The sequence below is a fragment of the Sus scrofa genome, chromosome 4 (genome assembly GCF_000003025.6).
Source record: "Sus scrofa isolate TJ Tabasco breed Duroc chromosome 4, Sscrofa11.1, whole genome shotgun sequence".
In the NCBI taxonomy this organism is placed as follows: domain Eukaryota; kingdom Metazoa; phylum Chordata; class Mammalia; order Artiodactyla; family Suidae; genus Sus; species Sus scrofa.
In genome coordinates, this window is record NC_010446.5 from 44,791,351 (window position 1) to 44,816,071 (window position 24,721).

Here is a 24,721-nt window from a genome sequence, read left to right on the forward strand (position 1 = left end):
AAGAAAGCCTGTATACATTAACTGTCACTCTCTAATCCTCCTATACTCCTCCCATCCCTAGGCAACCACTAATGGATTTTGTAATACTAGAGATTTTCCAATTCTGGACATTTCATACAAATGGGATCATATAAAATGTGGCCCTTTGAGACTGCTTATTTACCTTAGTCTAATGTTTTCAATGTTCAACCATGCTGTAGCATGTATTCATAATTTACTTTTATTGATGAATAATGTTCTATTGTCGGGATATACTTCATTTTATTTATCCGTTTTTTAGTTGATAAACATTTAGGTTGTTTCCTCATTATGGCTATTATGAATAATGCTGTCATGAACATTTGTGTACAAGTTTTTTGTAGACATATATGTCTCGTGGGTATATATAAAGGAGTAGAATTGCTGGGTCATGTGGTAGCTCTATGTTTAACAATTTAAGGAATTACCAGACTGTTTCCCAAAGTGGCTGCAGCATTTTACATTCTCATAAGCAATGTCTAGGTGTTCCAATTTCTTTATATATCTTCTCTGGTACTATCTCTCTCTCTGTCTCTCTCTCCTTCTCTGTGTACATGTGTACGTGTGTGTGTGTGTAATAACAACCATCCTAGTGGTTGTGAAGTGATATCTCCTTGTAGTTTTGATTTTTATTTCCCTGTTGGCTAATGATGCTATGTATCTTTTCATGTGCTTATCAGACATTTTTATATGCTTTTTTGGAGAGATAGCGATACCTATTCTTTGCCTGTTTTTAATTGGGTTGTCTTTCTATTGTTGAGTTTTAGTAGCTCTTTATATAGTCTAGATATAAGTCCTTTATCAGATATATGATTTGCAAAAATTTTCTCCTCTGAGTTGTCTTTTCACTTTCTTAATAGTGTCCTTTGAAGCACAATTTAGATGATGTCCAATTTATTTTTTTCCTTTTGTTTATTGTGCTTTTGGTGGCACATCAAAAACTATTGCCTGATACAAGGTTATTACAGAAGTTTACACCTAAGTTTCATTCTAATATTTTTTATAGTTTTTATTTCTTAGGTTTAGTTCATTGATCTATTTTCAATTAATGTTTGTATATGGTGTGAGGTAGAAGTCCAACTTCATCATTTTTCATGTGAATATCCAGCAGTCCTAATCGGTTGGCTGTAAAGGTAAGGGTGTATTTCTTTTGGAATCTCAATTATATTGCTCCATATGTCTATTCTTAAGCTACTACTATGTTCTTTTGGTTACTGCAGCTTTCTAGTCAGTATTGAAATTGGGAAACACTGTTCTTCCAAAACTGTTCTTCATTTTCAAGACTTTTTGACTATTCTGGTTCCTTTGTTTACATTTACACAAAAATTTTAGAATTAATTTGCTAATTTCCTTAAAGAAGTGTGTTGGATCTACAGACGAATTTGTGGAGTATTGCCAACTTAACAATATTAAGTCCTCCAATCCATGAACATTGGGTCTTTCATTTATTTATTTTTTTAATGATTTTTATTTTTTCCATTATGGTTGGTTTACAGAGTTCTGTAAGTTTTCTACTGTACAGGAAAGTGACACAGTCACACACACACACACACACACACACACACACACACACACACACATTCTTTTTCTCACATTATCCTCCATCATGCTCCATCACAAGTGACTAGATATAGTTCCCAGTGTTATACAGCAAGATCTCATTACTTATCCATTCCAAATGCAATAGTTTGCACATGTTAACCCCAGATTCCCAGTCCAGCACACTCCCTCCCCCTTGCCCTTGGCAACCACAAGTCTGTTCTCCAAGTCACAGGGTGTCTTTCTATTCATTTAGATCTTTAATGTCTTTCAATGATATTTATAGTTTTCAATGTATAACTTAAATTCTTTGGTCAAATTTATTCTCAAGTATTTCATTACATTGATGAATTGTTTTTTTAGTAGTTAGTTCTATGTCTACAATGTTTTTTTTTTCTTTTTTTAGGGCATATGGAATTTCCCAGGCTAGGGGTTGAATTAGAGGTATAGCCGTCTGCCTACGCCACAAACACAACGTGGGATCTGAGCTGCATCAGCAACCTACACCACAGCTCGTGGCAACACCGGATCCCCAACCCACTGAGCAAGGCCAGGGATTGAACCCATATCCTCAGATATACTAGTTGGATTCATTTCCACTGCATCACAACAGGAACTCCTACAATAAACTTTTAATGGCATATTTAAGGTTAAGGTTTTATCATATTCTCAATACTTTTTGGTATGATTAGAGACACTTTAGGTTATGGCAAAATATGACTTTTCTTTGAGTCTGTTTCTTAGTTTGTAATTTCTGTTGTATAATTTTTATTAGATTCCACATATTAGTGATATCATGTGATATTTATTGTTCTCTGTCTGACTAACTTCACTTAGCATGATAACGTCTAGGTCCATCCATGTTGCTGCAAATTGCATTATTTCAGGCTTTTTCAAATGGCCACTATCCTAATATATCATGTCGTCTTTATCCAGTCTTCTGTTGATGGACATTTAGGTTGCTTCCTTGTCTTGGCTATTGTAAATAGTTCTGTAATGAATGTTAGAATGCAAGTATCTTTTCAAATTATGGTTTTCTCCAGTTATATGCCCAGGAGTGGGATTGCTGAATCATATGGTAGTTCTATTTTTGGTTTTTGAAGAACCTCCTCAATAGCGACTACACTAATTACATTCCCACCAACAGTGTAGCAAGGTTCCCTTTTCTCCATACCCTCTTCAACATTTATTATTCGTAGGCTTTTTGATGATGGTCATTCTGACTAGAGTGATGTGATACCTCATTGTCATTTTGATTTGCATTTCTCTAATAATTGCTGATGTTGAACATCTTTTATGTGCTTTTTGGCCATCTGTCTGTCTTCTTTGGAGAAATGTCTGTTTAGATTTTATGTCCATTTTAAATTTTATTTTAATTTTTTCTTTTTATAGCCACTCTTGTGTCATTGGAAGTTCCTGAGCTAGGGGTCAAATCAGCCACAGCTATAGGTCTATGCCACAGCTTGTGGCAATGCCAGATCCTTAACCCACCAAGCAGGCCAGGGATTGACCCCACATCCTTATGGACTCTATGTCAGGCTCTTAACCCACTGAGTCACAACAGGAACTCCCTCTGCTGACCATTTTTTTAATTGGGTTGTCTTTTTTTCTTGTGTGTGGTCTTCAAATGCATTTATCCTAAGATTCTTTCTGGAGAGGGAGACATGCAGACAGGGCTGTGGGCAGGCAGGCCTCCAGCTCCCCATACCTCAGGGGAATATCTCTGGGTGAAATGCTGCCTGTTGGCTGCACAGTCACTTCTTCAGGGGTATGTAGTTGAGCAGCTTCTTGATCAGGTCCACATGGGCTAGTAGTATGCAGTGGCAGCAGTAGCACTTCAGGCCCAGTGCATCCAGGGCATCCCCCTCTGTGTATCCAGCCTGTAGAGCCCCAGGTAGGCCTCCCACTTGTTGCTGAAGATCTTGCTGCACGTGAAACAGAGAACAGGGATGATCATGGCGGCCTGGGTTGTCTTTTTGATATAAAACTCTATGTGATGTTTGTATATTTTGGAGATAATCCCTTCTTGGTTATTTTAAAGAATTTTTTTTCCCATTCTGTGTGCTCGCTTTTTGTTTTGTTTGTGGTTTCCTTTGGTGTGCAAAACCTTTTAAGTTTAATTAGGTCCAATTTATTTATATTTGTTTTTATTTTCATTACACTAGGCGGTGGATCAAAGATATTGCTGTGATTTATGTCAAAGAGTGTTATGTCTATATTTTTCTATAGGAAACATAGCATCTGATCTTATATTTAAGTATTTAATACATTTTGAATTTATTTTTGTGTATAGTGTAAGAGAGTGTTCTAATTTCATTCTTTTACATGTAGCTATCCAGTTTTCTCAGCAAAAATTATTGAAGAGACTGTCTTTCTCCATTGTATGTTTTCCCCCTTTGTCTTAGATTAATTGACCATAGATATGTGGGTTTATCTCTATCCTGTTCCACTGATTTATACATCTATTTTTTGTGCCAGTACCATACCATTTGGATGATTGAAGCTTTGTAGTATAGTCTGAAGTCAGGGAGCCTGATTCCTCCAGCTCAATTTTTATCTCAAGATTGCTTTAGCCACTTGGGATATTTAGTTTTTCCATAAAAATTTAATTTAATTTAATTTAATTTAATTTAATTTTATGGATATGCCTAAAGCATATGGAAGGTACCAGGCTAGGGGCTGAATAGGAGCTATAGGCTGCTGGACTCTGCCGAAGCAACAGCAATGAGGATCTGAACCACATCTGCAACCTATGCTGCAACTTGCAGCCACCCTGGATTCTTAACCCACTGAGTGAGGCCAGAGCTTGAACCTGCATTCTTATGGATACTAGGTAGGTTATTAATTTCCTGAGCCAGAGTGGGATCTCCAATTAAATTTTAAATTTATTTATTCTAGTTTTGTAAAAAATGCCATTGGTAATTTAATAGAGATTGTACTAAATTTGTAGATTGCTTTTGGTAGTACCACATTTTGATGATATTGATTCTTCTAATCCAAGAATATGATATCTTTCCATTTGTTTATGTCATCTTTGATAACTTTCAGCAGCATCTTATAGTTTTCAGAGTGCATTTTGCCACCTTAGGTAGGATTTTTCCTAGGTATTTTATTCTTTTCGATGAGATGGTAAATGGGTTTCTTTCCTTATTTTCTCTTTGTGATCTTTTGTTGTTAATGTATAGATCCTTTGAATATCTGCGTTATTGTTTGTTAATTTCTTTTTTTTTCATTTCTAATTATATTTATTTGAACCCTTTCCTCTTTCTTCTTGATGAGGCTGATGAAAGGTTTGACAATTTTGTTGATTTTTTTCAAATAACCAGTTTTTAATTCCATTGATCTTTTGTATTGTTTTCTTTGTTTCTATTTCACTTATTTCTGCTCTGATCTTTATGGTTTCTTTCCTTCACCTAAGTTTGGATTTTGTTTGTTCTTCTTTCTCTAGTTGTTTTAGGTGTAAGGTTAAGTTGTTTATTTGAGATTTTTCTTGTTTCCTGAAGTAAGCTTGTATTGCTATAAACTTCCCTCTTAGAACTGCTTTTGCTGCATCCCATAGGTTTTGGATTGTTTTGTCTTTGTTGTCATTTGCTTCTAGGTCTTTTTAAATTTCCCTTTGATTTTTTTCAATAATATATTAGTTGTTAGTAGCATATTGTTTAGTCTCCATGTGATCCTGTTTTTTGCAGTTTTTTTTTTTTTTTTTGTAGTTGATTTTTAGTCTTACCACATTATGGTCAGAAAAGATGTTTGATACAATTTAAGTTTTCTTAAAATTACTGAGGCTTGATTTGTGGCCCAAATTTTGATCTATTCTGGAGAATGCTCTATGTATGCTTGAGAAGAATGTGTATTCTGCTGCTTTCCAATGAAATGTTGTATAAATGTCATATAAATATCAATTAAATCTATCTGGTCTAGTGTGTCATTTAAGCCTGTGTTCCCTTATTGACTTTCTATCTGGATTATCTGTCCATTTCTGTAAATAGGGTGTTAAAGTCCCCCACTATTATTGTGTTATTGTAAATTTCTCCTTTTATGGCTGTTAGCATTTGCCTTATATATTGAAGTGCTCCTATATTAAGTGCATATATATTTACAATTGGTATATCTTCTTGAATTGGTCCCCTGACCATTAGGTAGTGTCCTTTGTCTCTTGTAGTAGTCTTTAAAGTAAATTTTGTCTTACATGAGTATTGATACTTCAGCTTTGTTTTGATTTCTATTTGTATGGAATATCTTCTTCTATCCCTTCACCTTCTATGTGTCCTAGATCTGAAGTGGATCTCTTGTAGACAGACTTTATACTGGTCTTGTTTTTTATCCATTCAGCCAGTCTTTGTATTTGGTTGGAGAACTTAATTCATTTGTGTTCAAAGCAGTTATTGATATATATGTGCTCGTTGTCATTTTCTTAACTGTTTTGGGTTTGTTGATGTTGGACTTTTTTCTTCCCTTGCACATTTGTTCTCTTGTCTTGGGATTTGATGACTATCTTTGTGTTTTTTGTTTGTTTTGTTTTGTTTTCTGCTTTTTAGGGCCAAACCTGAGGCATATGGAGGTTCCCAGGCTAGGTGTCAAATCAGAGCTGTAGCTGCTGGTTTATGCCACAGCCACAGCAACACCAGATCCGAGCCATGTCTGCTACCCCACAACAATGCCGGATCCTTAACCCACTGAGTGAGGCCAAGGATTAAACCTGCGTCCTCATAGATACTAATCAGATTCGTTTCCACTGAGCCATGATGAGAACTCTGGTATTGTATTTGGATTGACTTTTCTTTCCTTCCTTCCTTAATTCCATCCTTCTTTCCTTCTTTATTTCTTTCTTTCAAATGTGTGTTATCTAGTGTCCTTTTTTGGTTAGTGGTGCCCCAACACAGCTGCAGAGAGCAATCATGAGAGCCACGTGGCAAAGGGAAGGCCTGCATTAGCAGCTGCTGATGTTGCCAGATACAGGGAGTAGTTTTGAGAGCCACCTAGTAACTGAAGGGGTTGCAGGAGCCACTGTCACATAGAAGCTTCTCCCACCATGACTCCCGAAGCTGATAGTTGGCAGCGTCCTACTGCCTGAGAGCATGTGTAGGGAACACGGCTTTACTGTTGGATCCTGCCCCTTCCTTCCAGCACCTCCAAACAATGGTGCCTGACCTCCCAGCCTATACAAGTTTCCTCAGCTTATGTCCTCAAATGTGAGAGCCCTAGTTTCTCTCGGCTGTTTTTATAGAGCCAATCCCAGTTTCTTTCCCATGTAGCTGGTCCCAATTCTCTCCCTCAGTGTAACTGCCAGAGCCCAAGGTTTAGTTCCCAAACCTTGCCCACATCAGTGGTCTGTCATCTTGGTTGGGAAGTGCAGGGTGGTCACAATGATTGTTTGAGCGGGATTGTTTCTGTTTTAGTTGCTTAAAACTGATTGTTGTGTTCTCCTCTGAGACTCTAAACTCCCTCCTTTGTCCCAGCTGACCTCCCTGTTTGGGGGGGCACTTCCCAGGTTTCAGGAACTTTTTTCTTTCCCAGCTCCCTCCTAAGGGTGCAGATCCTGAACTACTTCCTTTCTCACTTTTTCCCTCTTTTCCTATTTTTTTTTTTTTTTTTTTTTGCTTTTGTCCTCCTTGGTTACGTGAAGATTTTCTTGCTCTATCAGAATCCCTTTGCTGTGTTCAGCAAATTTTTGTGTGATTAGTTTCACATATAGGTGTATTTTTGCTGTCTTTGTGGGAGTAGGTGAGCTTCATGTCCTGCTACTCTGCCATCTACATTCTAGAGCACCACCTCAGACCTACTAAATCAGAAACTCTGGAACTAGGGCCAAGCAATCTGAGTTTTAACAAGCCCTGATACATGTAAAAGTTTGCAAACCAGTGTGCAAGTCATCAGTTCTCTAGCCTATCCAAAATCATCTCAAAAACTGAAAAAAATAAAAATATTCCTGGTTTCCAATTTAGACATAATGAATCAGAATTTATGGGTCTGGGGCTTAATTAAGAGTGTGTATATTTATTTTTATTAAATTAAATTAATTTATTTATTTTCCCTTTTTGGCCACCCTGTGGCATATGGAGTTTTCAAGTCAGGGATCAGACCTGAGTTGCAGTTGTGACCTAAGCTGCAGCTGTGGCAATGTATTCTTAACCCACTGTGCTGGGTTGGGGATCAAACCTGTGTCCCGGAGCTTCCAAGACACAACTGATCCTATTGTGTCACAACAGGAACTCTGAATTTGTATTTTTAAAAAGCACCCTAGGTAATATGATGTGCAAGTTTGTGAGCCACTGCTCCAAATAATAGTATACTCTCATATGTAGAGGAGTTTATTGGAAGTTTTGAAGCTGGTGAAAAAATTAGTGAAATAGTTAGAATTTTAGGTGTCATATTTTAATCTTGGTAGCTCAAAAAAGACAAATGTATTAATACTTGGTTAATTGTTTAACTTCTTTCAGGGAAAAACAATTTCAAATCATTTTAAATATTGACAATATAATTAATTGTTAAAGAAGGTTTTCTCACTTACCTTAAAGCAGGTGTTGGTAAACTTTTTCTATGAAGGTCCAAGATTAAATACTTCAGTCTTTAAATTTATACATAGAAATAAAATTCAAGGCATTTCAAATATACCTCAAATAATTTTTTGTATGACTATGTCCTAGTTATTGCATGGGTCATACTTATAATAAAACTTTTTTTTGTGGTTTTTTTTGAAATTCAAATTTAACTGAGCTTCTTGTATTTTCATTTGCTAAATCTGGCAACCTTATCCATATGTTCTCTGACTCTGTTGCAACTACTCAACTTGGACACTGTGGTGTGAAAACAGTCATAGACTGTATGTAAACAAATGGGCATATATGTTTGTATTCCAATAAAACTTTATTTACAAAATATATCCAGTGCATAGCTAGGGTTCCTGACCATACTAATGAGCACACATGTTTTCAGGTGCCTTCTTTAGCCCATCTTTTCCGGATCCCACCTAACCAAAGTTAAATGTGTCTTATACAGTAATTCTTACTGAAGTTTTATAGTAAGTCATGAAATCAGATAGCATTCAACTTTGTTATTTATTTTTAAAATTATTTTGTTTATTATGTATCCTCTGCTTTTTCTTATAAATATTAGGATCAGCTTTTCAGAGTCTACAAAAGCCTTCTAGGTTATTGATTGGAGTTTCATTGAATCTATCAATTAGTTTGGGGAGAATTGACACATGTTTTCTTTTTTTTTAAGGGCCTCACCACCTCTTAAAATAATATCCTGGGCTAAGGGTCCAATCCAAGCTGCAGTTTCTGGCCTACATCAACAGCCACAGCAAAAGCTGCATCTGCCAACTATGCTGCAGCTTGCCACATTGCCAGATCCAAACCCACTGAATGAGACCAGAGATCCAACCTAAATCCTCATGACACTATGTTAGGTTCTTAAGCCTCTGAACCACAGCAGGAACTCTGACAATTTACGTCTTCAAAACATCGATCCTTCTAAGCCATGAACACATTTTTTTTTATTATTCTCTCCAATATTTTGTAGTTATAACATATAAATCTTATTAGATTTCACACGCAAATTTTGTTAGATTTATTTATAGTTTATTTTTGGATATTTTAAATAATACTTAAAAAATCAATTTGTGATTTTTCAGTGCTTGAATATAGAAATACATCCGATATTTGTATATTGAACTTATATTCTTAGACCTTGCTAAACTTATTAAAGTCTTCTTTTTTTGTAAATTCTTAATATTTTCTACATATACAATCATGTCATCTGCCTATAGAAAAAGTTTTATTTATTTTTCCCTACCTACATGATTTTTAATTTTTTTTCTTCCCTGTTGTACTAATGATGATTTTCTATATGATCTTAAATGAGTGATCATAGCATAAAACATTTCATGTTTTATTTCTTATTAAATGAAAGGTGGGACAGAGGCTTTAAAATATAAAATTATGATATTCTTATTTTTCAATCATCAGAAAAAAATTAACAGTTTTTGTTTATTAGGCAATGCCTGAGGCATGCAGAAGTTCCTGGTCCAGAGATTGAACCCACGCCACAGCCGGGGTGACACAGTGGCATCACAACATTGACAAGGCACGATTATTAATCTTCTAGGACACCAGGGAACTACCAGTTTTTAAAAGGAAAAGAAGAGATTGTTCAGAGTTTTATACCAGCAGCATTTGACAACAGAAATAGGAGGAAAGGAAGGACCTTGGAGATTACTTTATCCAACTCTATTATATTACACAGACAAGGAATAGGTAGGTTCTCAGTTGAAATGACTGGCAAAGTTTGGTATAATAATCAGGTCTCTAGACTCTTTGCCTCATTCTCTTTTTCTTAAAAAATAATTTCTTGGAGTTCCCATTGTGGCGCAGAAGAAATGAATTTGATTAGGAACCATGAGGGTGCGTATTCAATCCCTGGCCTCTCACTCAGTGGGTTAAGGATCCTGTGTTGCTGTGAACTGTGGTGTCAGTTGCAGACACGGCTTGGATCCCAAGTTGCTATAGCTGTGTTTTAGGCCAGCAGCTACGGCTCCAGTTCAACCCCTAGCCTGGGAACCTCCATCTGCTGCAGGTGCAGTCCTAAAAGAGACAAAAATACAAAAAAAAAAAAGAGAGAGAGAGAGAGAAAATTTCTTAAGAAATGATGAAATCTCCACAGCTATTAACTTAAGTTTTAATTTTGGGTGTTCAGAGCTCACTCAGCTCAACTCACCACTTTAAACAACCAGCCAGTCCAGTTTTGTGCTTTGAGGAGTGGTCCTTTTTGTCTTGTCCTCTGCAGGAGCTGTTTAGAGATATGTACTGATGGTTAGGGACTCTTTCTTAACTGGTCTGGGCACTGGTACTTTTAACAACTCTCACGTGATTTTTTTTTTTTTTTTTTGTGTGTGTGTGCCAATATTCTTGTTCCTAGGACTGTTTGGTGCTCAGAACCTTTAGGTGGTAATCTTCAAGTCAGATGTGATTCAGGTGTTTGGGATTTTAATAGACACCAGGCCCTTCTTAGGACAGTTTAACTATTCATTGTATATCGCCCTTGGCCTCCTGCCTCATGGACCTGCAAAGGTCTTACAGGGTAATTTCTGCTGCTGGGGAAACAGCCTTTCTGTGCATCGACTTTCAATGACCTTCCAGCCGTGATTCCCTCCCGGCCTTCACCTGCAGATGTCTGCCTGCCTGTTCTCACCGGCTGGCTCGCCAGAACCACTCATGCCATCTGTGCTGGGCTGTCTGGAACAAGAGGGTTTGAACAGAGGGTGGACTTTCCTGTGGAGTCAAAGGTCAGCCATGCTGCCCTAGCTGAGAGCAAAGATTTTCCAGCTAACTCTACTACACAACTTCTCACATTGCAGCAACTTCTCACACTGTGACTTAAAAGAAGTGTAGAATATATATGTGGAGCATATTTACATATATATGAAATAAAAAACAAAGTAGCATATTATTTGCATACCAGTGGAGGCATAAAAATCTTACTTAATGAAATAATTATAATATTTTACTCTCATTTCACTAACCACTTTATTGACTGCAATAAAAACTACTCCAGGACCAAAGATTTTAAAAGCTAACAAATTGAAACCACTTCTGATGTGGAGAAATCCCTTCTAATCTGAAGCATTCCTCCTGATTCTGTTTTCAAGATCTATAAACACCATATGTTGAATGGACAGTATTATAGTGTTTTGGCTTAAACTACGGTCTGTTTTTCTTTCTTTCTTTCTTTTTTTTAATCCCCCAGAGACTGACCTAATTGATTCAAAAGACAAAAGACCTAGGACATTACAAGAGAAACAGGAATCGAATACTAACAGTTCATGTGCATATGGAATTACTTAGTTTATCATCAAAAAATGTGCACTTCACACAGAGAATGGCCAAAGTGATTATTTTACCATCTGATTACTCAGTTAATGTAAAGAGTCTTGTGCTGCATTCCTAGCCTGGGAAGACATGCATAGATATATCAAAAGTTCTCTTACCTTGGCAAGATAGCAGTTACAATTGGACAAAAAACAAGTTTTCCTGCTGAGAAACTTGGGAATAAATTTACAGAAATCCAGTTTCACAAGATCATGGATTCTTTTTCTCTGGAAAAAAGTTTTATGGATTATGAACCTCAATAAGAGTAAAAGCTCTTTAGGAAATTTCTTCCTATCCAAATCTAGACACACATCACTTTCTGCACTCTCCCTTCTCTCCTGATTTGAGCCACCTCGATCCAACCTTACACATACACAGTCCTGCTTTTTCAGGATGTCCTTGGGTGATGAGTGAGGAAAACTAACATTTGTGTAAGATACTCACCACATTGATACAACTGAATCTGTGAGTGCAAGGACTTAATACGCCACAACTCAAAGAACTGTATCGTCAACCATATGTACTTTTTAAAAGAATAAACATTACTGACAGCAAGCATATGCTTTATTAAACTAATAACACACAGTCCAGCATTGTTTCTTCTCAGGGTTGGTACACCTAAATGTATCTTAAATTCTATCCACCGACAGACAATAGAGTTCTTAGCTATAACATTCAGTAAGATTCATCATCCAGTAAAATCACCTTTGTCAAGTGTCAAGCCACAGGTGACTGTTCACTAGCAATGGAGGCCACACCTGTTGAACCCATGAATAAAGATGAAAGTCTAAGACCTCTTAAACACAGACCAGACAAAGGAGAGTCTTTCATGATACTACTCAGGAAAATGCATGTGCCTTCAACCATCTGATTTCACAGCTTGTAGTGCAATGTACATCCCATTTTGGAGGTATTGCTAGACAGATGGGTCAGAATGCTAGCTTAATGTGCTCTCCTCCCCACTCCCCACCGCCAAAGCAAGCACACCTGCTTTCTCCTGGGAGCAAAGCAAATGAGTTTAGAATGGAAGAGAAATGAAATAAAGTAAGAATGTTTCTCCCTTCTTTTGCTGTGGGAGTTAGATAAGCAAAGAATTGAAAGTGAACAGTTTTTTGGCTCTAGGTACTTTTCAAGTAACATTTCTAGGAACTCTAATAATAACAGCTAATATTTTTGAGCATTTATCATGCATTAGGTCCTCTTCTAAATGCTTGAATTAACTAAAGTAATCTGCACAATGATGCTGCTACTATTTATTATACCCATATTCAGGAGAGGAAACTGATACTAAAAGAAGTTAAGATAATTTCACAGAAACTAAGTGATGGGTTTATGTTTAAAATTTAGACTAAGGCTGCAGTCTGTACTAGTAACCATTATTTTACAGGGATGTCTCTAAATAAGCACTTTACATACACTGTCTTATTAAATCACAACCATATTATGAGATTAGTACTATTGTTTTTCTATTTTACAGAGGCTTAGAGGGGTTAAAGAACTTATTTAGGAGAACACTCTGAAACTGGGGTCCAAACTTACACAGGTTGACACAGACAGCTCCCTTAACCTCCTTGTAACACACCCAAGGTTTCTGATCAACCAGAGCTAGCAAGGACCACCACCCTGTGGTCTTCTGCTTACCTCCTTCTTCTGCTCTTAGCATAACCATCTCCACCTCTGTCCTAGGAGGACCTCATGTAAGCACCATTGACTACACTGACTCCAGGGTCACTCATTTTCATTGGTCCTAGACTCCAGATAATGGCAGGCTACATTTTCAAATTACATAATCATTACACTTTAGGACTGATATTAAAACTGTGGACAGTATTTCTACATATATTTTCCCTTGTGACAGAAAAGACTTATGCAAAATAAATGCGTTTTCAAACATTAAAGTATACTTCAAAATAGAGCTTAAATACTTAGACCAGTTGATTTTAGAGGCTAGCTATCTTTTGTTAAATATACATTTGATATGAAGAAGCAAAATTTAAAATATATTTCCCTTGGAGTCTATAAAAATCACATAGCTTGCAATAGAACATCATAAATTTACTTAAGCCCTTTCAGATATTGAATTGAATATATCAAATATAAAATATGTACACATATCTTTAACCTGCACATGTTTATGGTAATTGGTCCCTGTGGAATTTCTCTTCTCATATAATGACTGTAAATGTTTTGAGAGACAGTGAGACAAGGAACATTCCTTTCAATATGTCCAAATGATAAAAGATAGACATCTTTTGTTTGATGAGAACTATGGTCAAAATAACCAAAAAGAAAGCACAGAGCAAAGTACAATTGAACAAAACCAGACCCTGCATCTCTTTGGCAGAGAGAGTCTAGATATAGCACAGATGGATCCAGAAAGAGGCCCAGCATCATTAGACTTTCAAAATTAGGGATGCAATCTTTGATAGGAGGTGGGGGAAAAAAAGCTTTCTTGGCTGTTGTCCACTTTGGAAGTCTTTATCAGAAACGAGAGGAGTTTCCTTTTGATAATAGCCTCTTGGATGGAGTTAATCCTTTAATTTTGGATTCTCTCTCTTCTCTCCTGCCAGCTACAATTTAAAACAACTCCCAGATTCCTAATGTCTCTGTAAATGCAACTGAAAACCCTGAATAGAGTGTGAACATTTCACTACTTTATAAAGTATTTTTACCATTTTTCAGTCTTGAAAACCCAAATTTGTACTTTTGTGTTTAGCTGAAAACATCAGAGAGGAATTTCTGTTTAGAAAATTTCAAGTTTGTGAAAGGGTCAGGGTGAGAGAAAGAGAATCCCTACTTTCATGGTTTCTAGTGATCTTGTGCAGAGTATAGAAGGACTCCAGCTGTTTGGGTGATAGCAGGAAGCACTGTCCTGAAAAAACAGAGGCACTTGACCCAAGAGGCATTTTGGAATAATGGAGAGTATTAAACAGAGAATCAAAATTATAGATTTTCACCCAAGCCTGCCATAAACTTTATTTACCTACCCTGGATCTCAGCTACTAAACTAGGTAAGCTTTGTGGATCTCTTCCAAAGTGTAAGCTATAAGTTTATTGTTGCTAATAGTAGCTATTACTATTGTCATTTTTATTGTAAATGACCTTGTACAAAAAGTGTTTGAGGTCATGGCTTAAAAAACACATAACCCATAGCTGGATACAGTAAGTAGATAAATGGGTCCAAGGAAGAGTGGTTAATTAATGTAAAGATTAGGGCCACACCACTAATGTTGCTATTAAGGTCATCTGAAGTACTGTGTACTAGTAGAACAAGGTTTTTTTTTTGTTGTTGTTTGTTTGTTTGTTTTTTTAATAGGGCTGCACCAGTGGCATATGAAAATTCCTGGCCTAGAGGTCAAATTGGACCTGCACCAGCTGGCCTATACCACAGCTACAGCAATGTGGGATCTGAGCTTCATCTGTAACTTATACCAAAGCTTGCAGCAATGATGGATCATTGACCCACTGAGTGAGGCCAGGGATTGAACCCACATTCTCAAGGATACTAGCTGGGTTCTTAACCTGCTGAGCCACAACAGAAACTCCAGAAAAAGTTTTATTCAGAAAAAATTCTTGGTCCATTTTATGCCCATGGTGACTTTTATGCCCCTGGGTGACTGAGGTCTTGAAGTCCAATTCTATAGATCACAACCATACCAATTTATTTTGAAGTATTTGAAGTATTTTCAAATGAAGCATTGCAAAACTATAAAAGTTTCAGTGAAATACACACAGGTTAACTAACTTAAAACAATTTCTTTTAAAAATCAGATAAAGATTAATGAGAAAAACTCTGGAACATGGAATGATGAGATTCCATGTGGAGAATTGACAGATACTTTCCAATTAAATATTGGAGGCCATCTGTCAAAAATGATTATTTTGATTTTTTTTTTGTCTTTTCAAGGGCCGTACCTGCAACATATGGTGGTTCCCAGGCTAGGGGTCTAATTGGAGCTACAGCCGCCAGCCTACACCAGAGCCACAGCAATTCTGGGTCCGAGCCACGTTTCAGACCTACACCACAGTTCACGGCAACGCAGGATCCTTAACCCACTGAGCAAGGCCAGGGATCAAACCTACAACTTCATCATTCCTAGTTGGATTTGTTAACCACTGAGCCACCGCGGGAACTCCTGATTTTAAAATAATTGATTTTGACTTACTCTTTTATTCTGAAAATCACAAGGAAACTCACCTACTTTTTGTGTGTAAATTGGCCCTCATACATGTACCTGCAGGGCAAGGACAGAACAAAGAAAGATGCAGGCCACTCCAGATTGCTGAGTGGCAGTGTTGATAAGCAAAAGAACTTACTGAAGAGGTTGTCTTGGGCAGCTGAGTAGATCTATACATGCCCACCCCCACTAGAATCTTAAAGTTTAGATAGGAGATTTAGCTGGGTTCAGTCACACGTTCAGATGGTCTCAACAACACGCTACTCTCAAAGTTATGTCTTTGGGGCAGCTCCTAGTGTGGGGCAGTCAAGTGCAACACACGTTTCAAGGACAGGGGAGTGGATGAGGGGACTCCAATTGTATGGGTCCTGTTTGTGGGTCAACCTGTTGATCATGTCCTCTTGATGACCTCCACCAACTACTCTCAAAAAAAAAAAACAACTAATTTTACTACATTTGTAGTTGTACAATGATCATCACAACCCAAATTTATAGCATTTCCATCCCAAACACCCAGCTCATCCCCCTACTCCCAACCTGTCTCCTTGGAAACCATAAGTTTTTCAAAGTCTGTGAGTCAGTTTCTGTCCTGCAAAGAAGTTCATTGTGTCCTCTTGCTAGATTCCACATGTGAGTGATAACATATGATATTGGTGTTTCACTGTCTGACTAACTTCACTTAGCATGGTTATTTCTAGGTCTATCCATGTTGCTGCAAATGCTATTATTTATTTCCTTTTAATGACTGAGTAATAGTCCATTGTGTATATGTACCACATTTCTTTATCCACTCCTCTGTCGATGGACATTTAGGTTGTTTCCCCATCTTGGCTATTGTATATAGTGCTGCAATGAACATTGAAATACATGTATCTTTTCAAATCATAGTTTTCTCTGGATAGGTGCCCAGGAGTGGGACTGCTGGATCAAATGGTAATTCTATTTTTAGTTTTCTCAGGATTCTCCACACTGTTTTCCACAGTGGGTGCACCAATTTACATTACCATCAACAGTGTAAGAGGATACCCTTTTCTCCACACCCTCTTCAGCATTTATTATTTATAGACTTTTGGATGACAGCCATTCTGGCTGGTGTTAAGGGGGTACCTCATAGTGGTTTTGATGTGCATTTCTCTAATCTTGAGTGATGAACATCTTTTCATGTGTCTTTTTGATATCTGTATGTCTTCTTTGGAGAATTGTCTATTTAGATATTCTACCCATTTTTTTTTTGATGGGGTTGTTTTTCTGGAATTGAGCTGCAGAAGGTGATTATAAATTTTGGAGATTAAGCCTTGTCAGTTGCTTTATTTGCAAATATTTTCTCCCATTTGGTGGGTTGTCTTTTCATTTTGTTTAAGGTTTCCTTTGCTGTGCAGAAACTTTTATATTTAATTAGGTCCCATTTGTTTATTTTTGTTTTTACTGTCATTAAGAGGTGGAACTGAGAAGATATTGCTGTGGTTTATATTGGAGAGCATTTGGCCTATGTTTTCCTCTAAAAGTTTTAAGGTATCTGGGTCTTTAATACATTTTGGGTTTATTTTGTGTATGGTGTTAGGGAGTGTTCTCATTTCATTCTTTTAAATGTGGCTGTCCAGTTTTCCCAGCACCACTTATTGAACAGGCTGTCTTTTCTCCATTGTATATTCTTGCCTCCTTTGTCATAGGTTAGTTCACTGTAGGTGCATGGGTTTAATTCTGGGCTTTCTACCATGTTCCACTGATCCATTTTTCTGTCTTTGTGCCAGTACCATATGGTTTTGATGACTGTAGCGTTGTAATGTAGTCTGAAATCAGGGAGCCTGATTCCTCCAGCTCCACTTTTCTTTTTCAGGATGTCTTTGGCTATTCTGGGTATTTTGTGCTTCCAAACAAACTTTAAAATATTTTGTTTGAGTTCTGTGAAAAATGTCCTTGGTAATTTGATAGGGATTGCATTGAATCTGTAGATTGCCTTGGGTAGTATAGTCACTTTTTTGTTTGTTTGTTTTTTTGTTTGTTTAGGGCCACACCTGTGGCATATGGAATTTCCCAGGCTAGGGGTTGAATTGGAGCTACAGCTGCCAAACTACACCACAGTAATGAAATATCTGAGCCAGGTCTGCAATCTACACCACAGCTCATGGCAATGCTGATCCTTGACCCATTGAGTGAGGCCAAGGATCGAACTGGCATCCTCATGGATACTAGTTGGATTCGTTTCCACTGCACCACAATGGGAACTCCCTGGGTTGTACAGTCATTTTGACAATATTGAGTCTTCCAATCCAAGAGCATGCAGGTCTTTTGTCTCTTTGGGGAGGTTAATTCCTAAGTATTTTATTCTTTTTGACACAATGGTAAATATTATTATTTCCCTAATTTCTCTTTCTGATCTTTCATTGTTAGTATATATAAATGACATGGATTTCTGTGTGTTGATTTTGCATCCTGCACCTTTGCCAAATTCATGGATGAGCTCTAACAGGTTTCTGGTAGAGTCTTTAGGATTCTCTAGGTATAGTATCATGTCATCTGCAAATAGGGATAGTTTTACTTTTTCCTTTCCAATTTGGATTCCTTTTATTTCTTTTACTTCTCTGATTGCTGTGGCTAGGATTTCCAAAACTGCTTTGAATAGTAGTGGTGAAAGTGGACATCCTTATCTTTTTCCTAATCTCAGTGGGAATTCTTTCAGCTTTTTACCATTGAGAATGATGTTAGCTCTGAGTTTGTCATGTATGGCCTTTATGATATGGAGGTAGTTTCCCTCTATGCCTACTTTCTGAAGGTTTTTTTTTTAATCAGAAATGGGTGTTGGATTTTGTCAAAGACTTTTTCTGCCCCTATTGAGAGGATCATACAGTTTTTATTGTTCAGTTTATTAATTCAGTGTATGTATCACACTGATTGATTTGCAGATATTGAAGAATCCTTGTATCCTTGGGATAAATCCTGCTTGATCATGATGTACAGTCCTTTTAATGTATTGCTGGATGCAATTTGCTAGTATTTTGTTGAGAATTTTTGCATGTATGTTCAACAGTGAAATTGGCCTGTAATTTTCTTTTTTTGTGTGTGTATCTTTGTGTTTTTTTTTTTAAATGAGACTGATGTTGGCCTCATAGAATGAGTTTTTGAGTGTTCCTTCCTCTGCAATTTTTTAGAATAGTTTAGGAAGGATAGGTGTTAGCTCTTCTCTAAATGTTTGATACAATCCTCCTGTGAAGCCATCTGGTCCTGGACTTTTGCTTGTTGGAAGTTTTTTAATCCCAGTTTCAATATCAGTACTTGTGATTGATCCATTCATCTTTCCTATTTCATCTTGGTTTAGGCTTGGAAGATTGTACTTTTCTAAGAATTTGTCCATTTCTTGTAGTTTTTCCATTTTATTGGCATAGAGTTGCATGTAGTAGTCTCTTATGATCCTTTGTATTTCTGTGATGTCCTTTGTTACTTCTCCTTTTTTCACTACTAATTTTATTGATTTGAGTCCTCTCTCTTTTTTTCTTGATAATTCTGGCTAAGGGTTTACCTATTTTGTTGATCTTTTCAAAAACCAGCTTCTTAGAGTTCCCGTTGTGGCACAGTGGTTAACGAATCCGACTAGAAACCATGAGGTTGCAGGTTCAGTCCCTGGCCTTGCTCAGTGGGTTAAGGATCCAGCGTTGCCATGAGCTATGGTGTATGTTGCAGACACTGCTCAGATCCTGTGTTGCTGTGGCTCTGGCATAGGCCAGTGCCTGAAGGTCCGATTAGACCCCTAGCCTAGGAACCTCCATATGCCATGGGAGCGGCCCTAGAAAAAGGCAAAAAGACAAAACAAAAACAAAAACAAAAACAAAAAAACCCCAGCTTTTCGTTTCATTGATCTTTTCTATGGTTTTCTTCATTTCTATTTCATTTGTTTCTGCTCTGGTCTTTACAATTTCTTTCCTTCTCCTAACTTTAGGTCTTGTCTGTTTTTTTCTCTCTAGTTGCCTTAGATATAAATTTAGCTTATTTATTTGAGCTTTTTCTTGTTTCCTGAGGTGGACTTTTATTGCTATAAACTTTCCTCTTAGAACGGTTTTTGCTGCAACCCGTAGGTTTTGGATTGTTGTGCCTTTGTTGTCATTTGTTTCTAGATATTTTTTATTTTACTCTTTGATTGACTCAGTGATCCATTTGTTGTTTAGTAGCTTGTTGTGTAGTCTCAACATGTATGTGTTTTTTGCAGTTTTTTCTTGTTGTTTTCCAGTCCTGTAGGTTTGTGGTCAGAAAATATGCTTGATGTGATTTCAATTTTCTTAAAGTTACTGAGGCTTTATTTGTGGCCCAGAATGTTATCAATCCTAGAGAATGTTCCATGTGCACTTAGGAGGAACGTGTATTCTGTTGCTTTCAGATGGAATGTTTCATAAATATTGTATTAAGTCCATCTGGTCTAATGCATCATTTAGGGCCTGTGTTTCCTTATTCATTTTCTGTCTGGATGGTCTGTCCATTGCTGTAATTGGGGTGCTAAATCCCTGATATTATTATGTTACTTAAACCTCCTTTTAAGGTTGTTAGCAGTTGCTTTATATATTGATGTGATCCTAAGTTGGGTGCATATATCTTTACAATTGTTATATCTTCTTCTTGGATTGGTCCTTTGATCATTATTTAATGTCCTTCTTTGTCTTATAATATTCTTTATTTTAGGTCTATTTTGTCTGGTATAAGTACTGTTACTCCAGCTTTCTTTTGATTCCCATTTGCATGGAATATTTTCTTCCATCCTCTCAATTTCCATTTGTATGTCCCTAGAAGTGATGTGGGTCTCTTAAAGGCAACATATATATGGGTCTTGTTTTTGTATCCATTCAGCTAGTCTATGTCTTTTGCGGCATTCAGTCCACTTACTTTTAAGGTAATTATCGATATGTATGTTTTCATTGCCATTTTATAACTGTGTTGGGTTTCTTTTTGCTGCTCTTTTTTCTTCTTCTCTTCTCTGTGGTTTTATGAGTATCTTTATTGTTGTATTTGAGTTGCTTTTTCTTATTTCTGTGTATATCTATTGTACATTTTTAGTTTTCAGTTACACCGAAGTTTTGATATAGGAGTATATATGTACACTAGATTGTTTTAAGTTGTTAGTCTCTTAATTGCACAAGCATCTCCAGCGTCCTGCATTTGTATGCTCTTCATCTCTTGATTTCTGATTTTGGTAGTATATTTGTTTGTGGATAATTTCCTACCTTTATTAAGCATGCCTGTACCAGTGAGCCTTGCCATTTGTAATAGTTTTGTTTCTAGTCATGGCCTTTCTTTTACACCTAGAGAAGTTCTTTTAGTATTTATGTAAAGCTGGTGTAGTGGTGCTGAATTCTCTTAGCTTTTGCTTGTCTGTAAAGCTTTTGATTTCTCCTTCAAATCTGAATGAGACCCTTGCTGGGTAGAGTAATCTTGTTTGGAGGGTTTTTCCTTTCATCACTAAGTATATCATGTCACTCCCTTCTGGTCTGCATAATTTCTGCTGAAAAATCTGCGAATAACCTTATTGGGGTTCCCTTCCATGTTATTTGTTTCTCCTAGCTGCTTTCAATATTTTCTTTTTGTCTTTAATTTTGATCAGTTTGATTAATATATATCTTGGAGTATTCCTCCTTGGGTTTATTTTATATGGTACTCGTTGTGCTTCCTGGATTTGATGAGTGATGTCTTTCCCATGTTAGGGAATTTTTCAGATATTATCTCTTCAAATATTTTTTCTGTCCCTTTCTCTCTCTCTTCCCCTTCTGGCAGCCTTATAATACAGATGTTGGTGCCTTTAACATCGTCTAGTGTTCTCTTAGACTGTCTTCATTTCTTTTCCATCTTTTTTCTCTTTTCTGTTCCACATCTGTGATTTTCACTAGTCTATCCTCTATCTCACCTATTTGTTCTTCTGCCTCCTGTATTCTGCTGTTGGTTGCTTCTAATTATTTGTTTTAAATTTCAGTTACTGTATTTTGCATCTCTGCTTGCTTAATCCTTAAATCTTGTCTTTCTTTGCTCAATGTTTCTTGTAATTTATCAATCTTTGCCTCCAGTTTATTTCTAATGTCTTGAATCATATTCACCATCATCAGTCTTTTTAGTGGAGGTTGATAATCTCCAAATCATTTAGCTTTTTTTCTGGGTTCTTTTCTTATTCCCTTATCTGAGTCATAATTCTCTGCCTTTTCACTTTGTATAGATTTTTATTGTGGTCTTCTTTTTGCAGACAATAGAGGTGTAGCCTCGCTTGCTTCTGATTTCCATACCCCTTGTGGTTGAAGTTGGTATGGGGGCTTGCTATATGCTTCCTAATGTGAGGGACTGGTGCCTGCCCACTGGTAGGTGGAGCTGATTCTTATGCCTTTTGAGGGTGGAGCTTTGTCTCTGGGTGTGATTAGACACCACTGTGGGCCTGGAGGGTCTTTAAGCAGCCTCTTTGCTGACGGGTGGGGCTGTGATCCCACCTGGATTATTGTTTGTCCTGGAGCTTTTCAGTGCTGATGGGTGGGGCCAGATGTTTCCAAGATGGCCACCTCTTGAGGAACACACTCTGATGATTATTCCAGAGACATTTGCCTCTAATTTCCTTCCCCAACAATGAGCCACAGTCACCCCCTGTTTTTCCAGGAGATCCTCCAAGGATGTGGTCAAGTCTGACCCAGATTCCTATGGAGTCTCTGCTTTGCCCTGTGACCCAGTGCACATGAAATCCTGTGTGCATGCCTTTCAAGAATGAAGTATCCATTTCTCCTAGTCCCATGGAGCTCTTGCGCACAAGTCCCACTGGCCCTCAATGCCAAATGCTCCAGGGGCTCCTTCTCCCAGTGCCAGATCCCCAGGCATGAGGATCTGACCTGGGGTTCAGAACTCTTACTACTGTAGGTAAGTCTCTTTAATATAGTTACTTTCCAGTCTGTGGGCTGCCCACCTGGCATGTATGGCTTTACTTGTATCACATAATCACCCCTCCTACCATCTTGATGTGTCCTCCTCTTGTCTTCTGGAGTAGGATATCTTTTTTAATAGTTTGCAGTCTATTTGGTTGGAGGTTGTTCAGCATTTGGTTGTAATTTTGTTGCTTTTATGAGAGAAGGCAAGCTCCAGTCCTTCTTTTCCTCAGTCTTAATCTTGTCTCCAATAGCTACTCTCTTTAGCTTTATTCTTAGCTACCTAGGATGGTTTTTAACTTTGAGGCAGCATGGAACTAAAGGAACACTGATGGCAACATTTGTCTAGTTGATAAGCACAACCATGATGAACACTAAAATGACAGAGTGGTACCAGATCACTCAATTATCTGTCTGAAAACAATGGAATAGAGAAGAATGTCTAGCTCCTTATATTTGGCAGCAGATGGCCATAGTTCTTACCTCTTAAGTATTGCCCTCAAATCATTAATTTGCAAAACAAAGGGGAGGCTAAAATCCATTATCATCTTACATACCCCAAATTTGATATCCAGTCTGTATATTAATAATAATGAATCTAGGTAAATACATATTTGGTTTCTGTCCATAGTCATAAGTCAAGTAGCTATCAGTTGAAGAATTGTCAATCTCCTGTTGCACCTCAGAGTTTCTCAAAATATGTTCATGTGTATAACAATAATCAATTGTGAGTTCCCATTGTGACTCAGTGGTAGTGAACCCAACTAGTATGCTTGAGGATGTGGTTCAATCCTTGGCGTCTTTCAGTGGGCAGTGGGTTAAAGATTCAGCATTGCCATGAGCTGTGGTGTAGGTCACAGTCGTGGCTTGGATCCTGTGTTGCTGTGGCTGTGACATAGGCCAGCTGCTGTGGCTCTGATTCAACCCTTGCCCTGGGAAATTTCATATGCTGCAGGTGCAGCCCTAAAAAAAAAGAAAAAAGAAAAAAAAAACTAATCCTCAATTTTGAGAAAGTCCACCTACTCCTTGTGTAGAATGTTGGCCCAAACTTATAATTTGTCAAAAAGAAACTGGTATGAAATTTGGAAAACATGTTTAACAAACGAATGTATTAATAATTTGCTGAGACTGTAGGATTTTTATTTTCTTTTTCAAGTTTTATTGAGAATACCACACTATACACATGTAAGATATACAACATAATAACTTGACTTACAAATATTACAAAATTTTTACCACAGTAAGTTTAGTTAACATCCATATCCTCATATGGTTACAAAAAAATTTTCCTTGTGATGAGAACTTTTATGATTTACCATTAAAAGCTTTTAAATATAATATATAGCAGTGCAACTATAGTCATCATGTCTTAAAAGGTCACTAAGGAAGTTTGAAAATTTTTTATTTCGTTCCATTTTTCCAAATATTTGAAGTCTTACCATTCTAGTCTTATGAAAAACAGTATGGTATAACCCTCTCAAGGATTAGAGAAGGTACCACTACTGTGTTCTACTTGCTCTCAAATAGCCATCATAAATGCATTGGTAAGCAAAGAGGATAACCATACTATTGTTTGTAATGTTGGCCCAACAGGAAGGGACTCAAAGAAAGCTACCCCCAGATTTATTTTATGTGCTACCATTTAGGACATTTGTATAAAATATCTCATGTATATTATCATATTTAACTCTCATTTGCATAAGCTTGTTTTACAGATGAGGAAACTGAGGATAGAATAAGAAGAATGTTTACCAAATTTAGTACATATAATCCATGTCTGATATAGTCTCTTTAAAATAAGAAAGAATTTATTATTAATAATTATTTCATTAAAAGTCAATGTGAAAGCTTTTACTGTCTTAGTAGTTTATGGTTTGTAAAATTTTCAAGTGATAAATTTAAACAAGGAGATGGTATTTAGACATTTAAAGAAAAAGTATTTAAGTTAAATTACATTTTCTCTTTTAGCAGTGAATGGTGTTGATTTTCTGTTGGTTGAAATGATTACCTACTTCTCTTTACAACATGACTCTAATAATTTTACCAAAAAATTCCAAGTACAATGTACCAAGAACTGGTTTCATGTTTCCTATGATGTAGCTTGATCTCTTATTTCACAATTTATCTTTATTTTCATAATCAGCATTATCCTTGAACTTGCACACAATGCATTATTACATGAGTTTTTGATGAGTTGATTTTCATCCAAATCTGGTATCTCAGAGAAAATTTTTTCGTCTTA

The 24,721-nt window shown here is 36.9% G+C and overlaps 1 pseudogene; it reads right to left on the reverse strand.

Annotated features, from left to right (window-relative positions):
• On the reverse strand, window positions 3,312–3,514 carry LOC100154184 (annotated as a pseudogene).